Raw genomic sequence first — 6,703 nt, forward strand, 5'->3', positions numbered from 1 at the left:
TCTTTCTAGAAATGACATTCCAATTTCTGGAGAACTCCTCTTCATCCTTCAAAACCAATTCTTATGACACCACCTCTCTGAAGTACTCCTTGACTGCTGCTTGGGCATCAGCATTCTGCCCTCTTTGCCGTGTACCTTAGCACATAGTGCGCCTCACCTTGATTATTTGTTTGCACATCTGTCCCCTCCATAGTCCATGAGGTCTTTGAGAATAGGAGCCAAGTTTCTCTCTCTCTCTTTCCCTTTTCTTTCTTCCCTCTTTCCCTTTTCCTTCTCTCTCCTTTTCCCTTTCTCCCCTTCTTTCCTCTCTCCCTCTTTGCCCCTCTCTCTCCCTCCCCCTCATCTTCACCTTCCATCCATCAAATCTTTCCTGACTGCTCACAGATGTGCCCCGTTCTGTTCGAGGTTTGTACATCCTCCTAGAGGTGATATCCCAGACAAGCTCTCACTCCAGTGGAGCTCACACTTTCCTGGGGCTACAGAATATAACTGGTAGTCAAGTAAAGAAGGACAACTATGGTGGGGGAAGAGGTGCTCTGGAGAGAACAGAGTAGAGTATTGACATCAAGAGTGATGTTTGGCGGGGGGACGCTACTGATTGGGTGGTCAGTGACGTCTTTCCTGAAGAAGAGACATTTGAGCCGACCCTTGAATGACGAGAGGGATTCAGTCATGCCAGGAGGGCAGGAGGGAGAAACTCCAGGCAGAGGGGACAGCTTGCTCAAAGACCCTGAGGTAGGAATGCACTTGGGACACTGAAGGAATAGTGGCTGGCATGGCTGGAGAGAAGTGAGCAGGAGAGGTAGGCGGGGCTTTGTGACGGTGCAGGTAGCAGGGGCCCAGTGAATAGATACTGGATAAAATTAAAAGGTAAGAGAAGTTCTAGGCTCACTGTGGAGAATTTGGGCTGCTTGCCCAACCTCACCAGCTCTCTGGTCTCTAATCTGTGCTCATACAGCTCAAGGACGGTCCGGGAGTCACTCACTCCGTGCCAGGCACCATGGCAGTGTAGGTGATGTAGGGATGAACCAGACCACATCCCTACCCACCCCAGGCTCCTACAGTCCACTGGGGGCTCATGGTCCCTGCGTGGCCAACAGTGACACAGGGAAGCAGGGTCCTACGACTCAACTTCTCCCTGACGAGGCTGTTCTCAGCCACACATGCCCTTCCTCTGTCCTCTCTTCTCTGCAGCTAGGGTCCTCTGTGCTCATGGAATGCCCCGACCATAGGTTTCTTGGGCGCCCCGGGGTTCTCACCTCTGGAGACTTCTGCCCTGCTGGCCAGGCACATTCCCATCTCTGGCGTGTGCCGCACTCTTTCCCTAGGCCCCCGGGACCCTTTCCGCAGCTGCCTGCTTGGTTGCTTCTGCTTGTCATTTAGGCTTTGGCTCAAATGTCACCTCTTCCAAGAGACCTTCCCGATCACACTTATGGAAGTACAATACCGAGCATTCTTCATGTTGTTTCTTCCATGACTTTCGATCCGTGCTTATCGTCAGCAGGATCCACCACCGCAGGACATACTCCTTGAGGCCGGGGACCTGCCTCTTCCATCTTCCTCTGTCTTATCTTCAGTGCCTAGCACAGAGCAGTGCTTTGAGTGAACGACGGTGGTTTGCTATGCTTTTTCCTTTCTAGTGATTCCCATGCATGGATTTGTCTTCAAAGAGCACATTGTGTCGAACTCACAGAGCGCTGGACTCTGGCGCGGCTCAAAACTCATTACCTTCCAGCTGCAGGTGGAGAGGTTCTTGGACAGAGATGTAAACAAATGCTCGAGCTCCCACCCTGACCTAGCTAACCCTCCGGTGAGCTCAGAGTCATAAACCGTTATTGTCCCTGCAGGCGGGCAGCACCTCGGCTGCCTCTTGGCACCTGGCACTTCTGCCTGAATTAGTGGCTCCGTCCTGTCCCCAGACCTGATGCTGGGCCAGGGCTGAGGGGGCTGACTCTTCTCTTTGTGAGGCTGCTCTTGGCATCTGTAAGGGTGTTCTGTGACCATAGACACACACTCTGAATCAGAGTTTGTTTTGTTTTTAGAGCCCCAAAGAAGCAGTGAGTGAAAGGGACTGGCCCAGGGTCACCCTGAGGGTCAGTTGGCTCACAGCCTGGCTCACAGCCCAGCCCCTAGGCTCCTGGCCCAGTGCTGTCCCATCACCCTCGCCTGTCCCTGGCCGTCCGGAGACTATTTCCCATCCTTGCCATCCTTAGTGATCCAGTGCCCCTCCCTGACACTTGAGAGCTGTGAAGCCTCGTGAAATTAACTCATGAAAAATCCTCCCCCTCCTTTTTTTAACTTGTGGCAAATAACCCAAAACAAAATTTATCAACCACCATCCATCTCCCCAACATTTTCATCTTGCAAAACTGAAACTCTGAAAATTTTACTCATTGCTTCCTCCAATGTTAAATGAGAATAATGATGACGGTGATGACAGTGATGGTGATGGTGATGATGTTCGTGATGATGGTGATGGTGATGATGTTGGTGATGATGGTGATGGTGATGATGTTGGTGATGGTGATGGTGATGTTGGTGATGATGGTGATGGTGATGATGTTGGTGATGATGGTGATGGTGGTGGTGATGATGGTGGTGATGGTGATGGTGATGTTGGTGATGGTGATGATGTTGTGTGATGGTGATGGTGATGATGTTGGTGATGGTGATGGCTGCCACACACACTAGTGAGAGTGAGTAGGGCAACCAATGCAGAGTTCAACTCCAGAAGCTGTTCAGAACAGAAGCTCTATAAATGTTTTTTAAATTTGAATCTGATGAATTCAAGTATCAGCGTTGGTTCGGATGCAGTTTATTAAGTAAATAAATCAAATTCTACAGATTTTTCCTGAAATTGTGTTGAAGGAAGTTGTTTTAAAGGCTTACTCTATATGACAACAAAACATGGAACAAAAACACGGGGACAAAAGCAGACGTGATGTTTTCAAAGTTCACTCACATTGTAGCATTTATCAGTTCCCCATTCCTTTTCTTCTATCACGGTAAAATATGAATAACAAAATTTACCTCGTAGATTTTTAAGTGAACATTTCAGTGGCATTAAATGCATTCACATTGTTGTGCGACCATCGCCACCACGACACCATCATCACTCTCTCCAGAACCTTATCGTCTTCCCCAACTGAAATTCTGTCCCCATTAACCGATAACTTCCCCCCCGCCAACCCCTGGCAACTACCTTTCTACTTTCTGTCTCTATGAAACTTCAGCCCTTTTATGGCTGAGTAATATTGCATTGCACAGATATACTACATTTTGTGTATCTGTTCGTCCACTGATGGACATTTGGGTTGTTTCCACCTTTTGGCTACTGTGAATCTTGCTGCTATGAACGTGGCTGTACAAATGTTCATCTGATGCCACAACATGGATGAACCTCAATAACATTATGTTACGTGAAAGAAGCCAGACACAAAAGGTCACATATTGTAGGAATCAATTTGTACGCAGCGTCCAGAATAAGTAAATCTATAGAGACAGAGTGGTTGCCAGATGCTGGGAGAGGGGAGAGTAGAGAGTGGCTGCTTATGGGGTCTCTTTTGGAGGCGGTGACAGAAATATTTTGGAACCAGATAGAGGTGGTAGTTGCACAATATTGTGAATGTACTGAATGCCTGGAATTGTATACTTTAAATGATTACTTTCATGTTTTGTAAATCACACCTTAAAAGGGGGAGAGCAGTCAATGCCTCAAGGTATTTTCACTGTGATGCCAACCCCCTAGATTTGCCCAGGTCGTGAAGACCTTAGACATCAAAAGCTTTGAAGAATATTTCTTCAGTTTTTACAATGAGGTATCACCTCACACCAGTCAGAATGTCCAACATTAAAAAGGCGACAAATAATAAACGCTGGAGAGGGTGTGGAGAAAAGGGGGTCCTCCTACACTCTTGGTGGGAATGTAAATTGTTACAACCACTATGGAGAACAGTATGGAGGTTCCTTAAAAAACTAAAAATACAGTTACCATATGATCCTGCAATCCCACTCCTGGGCATATATCTGGAGAAAACTCTAATTCGAAAAGATACCTGCACCCCAATGTTCATAGCAACACTATTTACAATATTCAAGACGTGGAAGCAGCCTAAGTGTCCATTGACAGATGAATGGATAAAGAAGATGAGGTACATATATACAATGGAATATTACTCTGCCATGAAAAAGAATGAAATAATGCCATTTGCAGCAACATGGATGGACCTAGAGATTATCATACTAAGTGAAGTAAGTCAGACAGAGAAAGACAATATCATGTGATATCACTTATATGTGGAATCCAAAAAACAATACAAATGAACTTATTTACAAAACAGAAATAGACTCACAGGCATAGAAAACAAGCTTATGGTTACCAAAAGGGATAGTGGGGGTGGGGAGGGAGATAAATTAGGAGTTTGAGATTAACATATACACACTACTATATATAAAAGAGATAAACAACAAGGACCTATTGTATAGCACAGAGAATTATATTCAATATCTTGTAATAAACTATAATGGAAAAGAATACACATACACACACACACACATATCCGAATCACTTTGCTGTATACCTGAAACTAACACAACATTGTAAATTATACTTCAAGTTACAAATGGTTACAAATAGATAAATACATAAATATTAAATGAATAGATGAAAAAAATACTGTATTCCTTTAGCTTTGTCCTTAACTGCTTGGGAGGATTTGTGCTCTGCCTGCCATATACCTGGGGCCTGAAGGGGACCGAGTGCTGTCTGGTGCTTTCTCCCTTGCCACTGAGCATAGAGCCCTGGCATTCAGAGGAGAGAGTGGGAGGGCTGGACGAATCAGGAGGGAGGGCGTGGTTCTCCCGGGCTGGGGTGACCTGCACGTGGAGGCGTGAGCTCTTGAGAGCTCATCTCGTGGCTCTGAGCTGCCTCTTCCATCATCCAACGAGCCGACCTAAGGGAGCGGCAGTGAGGACTCAGAAAAGACCTTCATCTCCTGAGACGAAGATTGGAGAGGCAGCCTTGAGTTTCAAGCTGGGGCTAGGGTCGTGGCTCAGCCGAACGCTGGGGCCAGCTTCCCGTGTAAGGATTTATCCACTGGAGGCTTAGCCCTCGAAAGCGTAGAATTGCCTCCGGCAAAGAAGATGAAAGCTAGAGGACAGAGACGGCCTTGTTTTTTCTTCCGCGTGTCTCAGCCGATGGAGAGGACCAGGGTAAGAAAGCAGTGACCCGCTAAGAAGTCAGTGCGATGGCAGGTGATGGGAGGCTGCCCTGCCAGGGGTTCAGTACTTTATTTGCTGTCAAACACTTCAGGGGCATTCATGACTTCTAGATGTTAAGTACTTGCTAATTAACAGCCAGCCAGCTACCTTCTCAGCGGGGGAATTGGCACCTGCGCCCGGGATGCTCTCAGTCCCAGGAGACAGGGGAGCCTTTGAGAAATCCACAGGCTGATGTGGGAACCCTGCAGGGAAACAGCGCCCTGGTGGGGACAGTGAGACGTCCTGCAGTATCAGGGTGCGGCAACGGGGCGGGGGGTGATGCCATTCACTAGCTGTGACCTTGGGCAAGTGCCTTCTCTCTGAAACGCTCTCATCTCTGAAATGGGCCTGATATCTCACAGGGCTGTTGTAAAAGAGCTCAGTGCAGTGCTGCCTGGCTGGTTGAAATCCTCCACGCTGAGCAGTGCGTTTGAGGGAGCCGCAACGGAGTGGCGAATCTGCTGCCCCTGAGTGCAGGTCAGTTGCTCCCGGGGACCTCCTTTGGATCAGCTGATGGCTGCACGAAGGCCAGTCTTGCCCTGGTGTCTTAGCCAGCCCTGCCTGTGTATTTTGGTCCCACCAGTTTGAAGAGCGCTGGGCTGGAATAAATAGTTCTCTGGTCAGTAGACCAAATATCCAGGGTGCTGGGAAACCTATCCTGTGTGGCTCCGTGGGGGTGGGGAGGGTACATGTGCAGGGAAGGAGCCATCTGAGTCTGCTGGGGCTTCTTGGAAAAGGTGAGCTCTGGGCCTTGGTCTGAATTCCCAAGGTCTGTCCGCATACATGGGAAAGAACGGTTCAGATAGGTCTTGGATAAGGGATCCATGAAGGCTTGGAGAGAGGCTGGGAATGGGTTCAACAGTATGGGTCAAGGTTGTCCTGGAGATCACCACAGATGAATCTGATTTGCCAGCAACAGCGACAGCAACAGCGACAGCAGCTTCCGGTTGCCCAGGACTCTGAAAGGTCTGAGATTTTGCCTTGTTTGAAAGCTCACAATTTAGTTTGTTATCGTTTCATGGATGCTCCCAGAAGACACACGAGGCTCCTGGATCGTAGAGCAAAGACTTTATGACTCACAGCCCAGCAGGGAGCCTGAGTTTCATATATATATATATATATATATACACACACACACACACATATATATGTATATTTAAAGGTTAGAATGGTTTTTTGGGTTTTTTATAAATATTTATTTACTTATTTTTATTTGGTAGCACCGGGTCTTAGTTGTGGCAGGTGGGCTCCTTAGTGGCAGCACGCAGGCTCCTTAGTTGTGGCATGCGAACTCTTAGTTGCGACATGGAATGTGGGACCTAGTTCCCTGACCAGGGATCAAACCTGCGCCCCCTTGCATTGGGAGCGCAGAGTCTTAACCACTGAGACACCAGAGAAGTCCTCTGAGTTTCATATTTGCATCGATTTCCCTTAACCCCCAAGT

The sequence above is a fragment of the Stenella coeruleoalba genome, assembly GCF_951394435.1.
Source record: "Stenella coeruleoalba genome assembly, chromosome: 19".
In the NCBI taxonomy this organism is placed as follows: domain Eukaryota; kingdom Metazoa; phylum Chordata; class Mammalia; order Artiodactyla; family Delphinidae; genus Stenella; species Stenella coeruleoalba.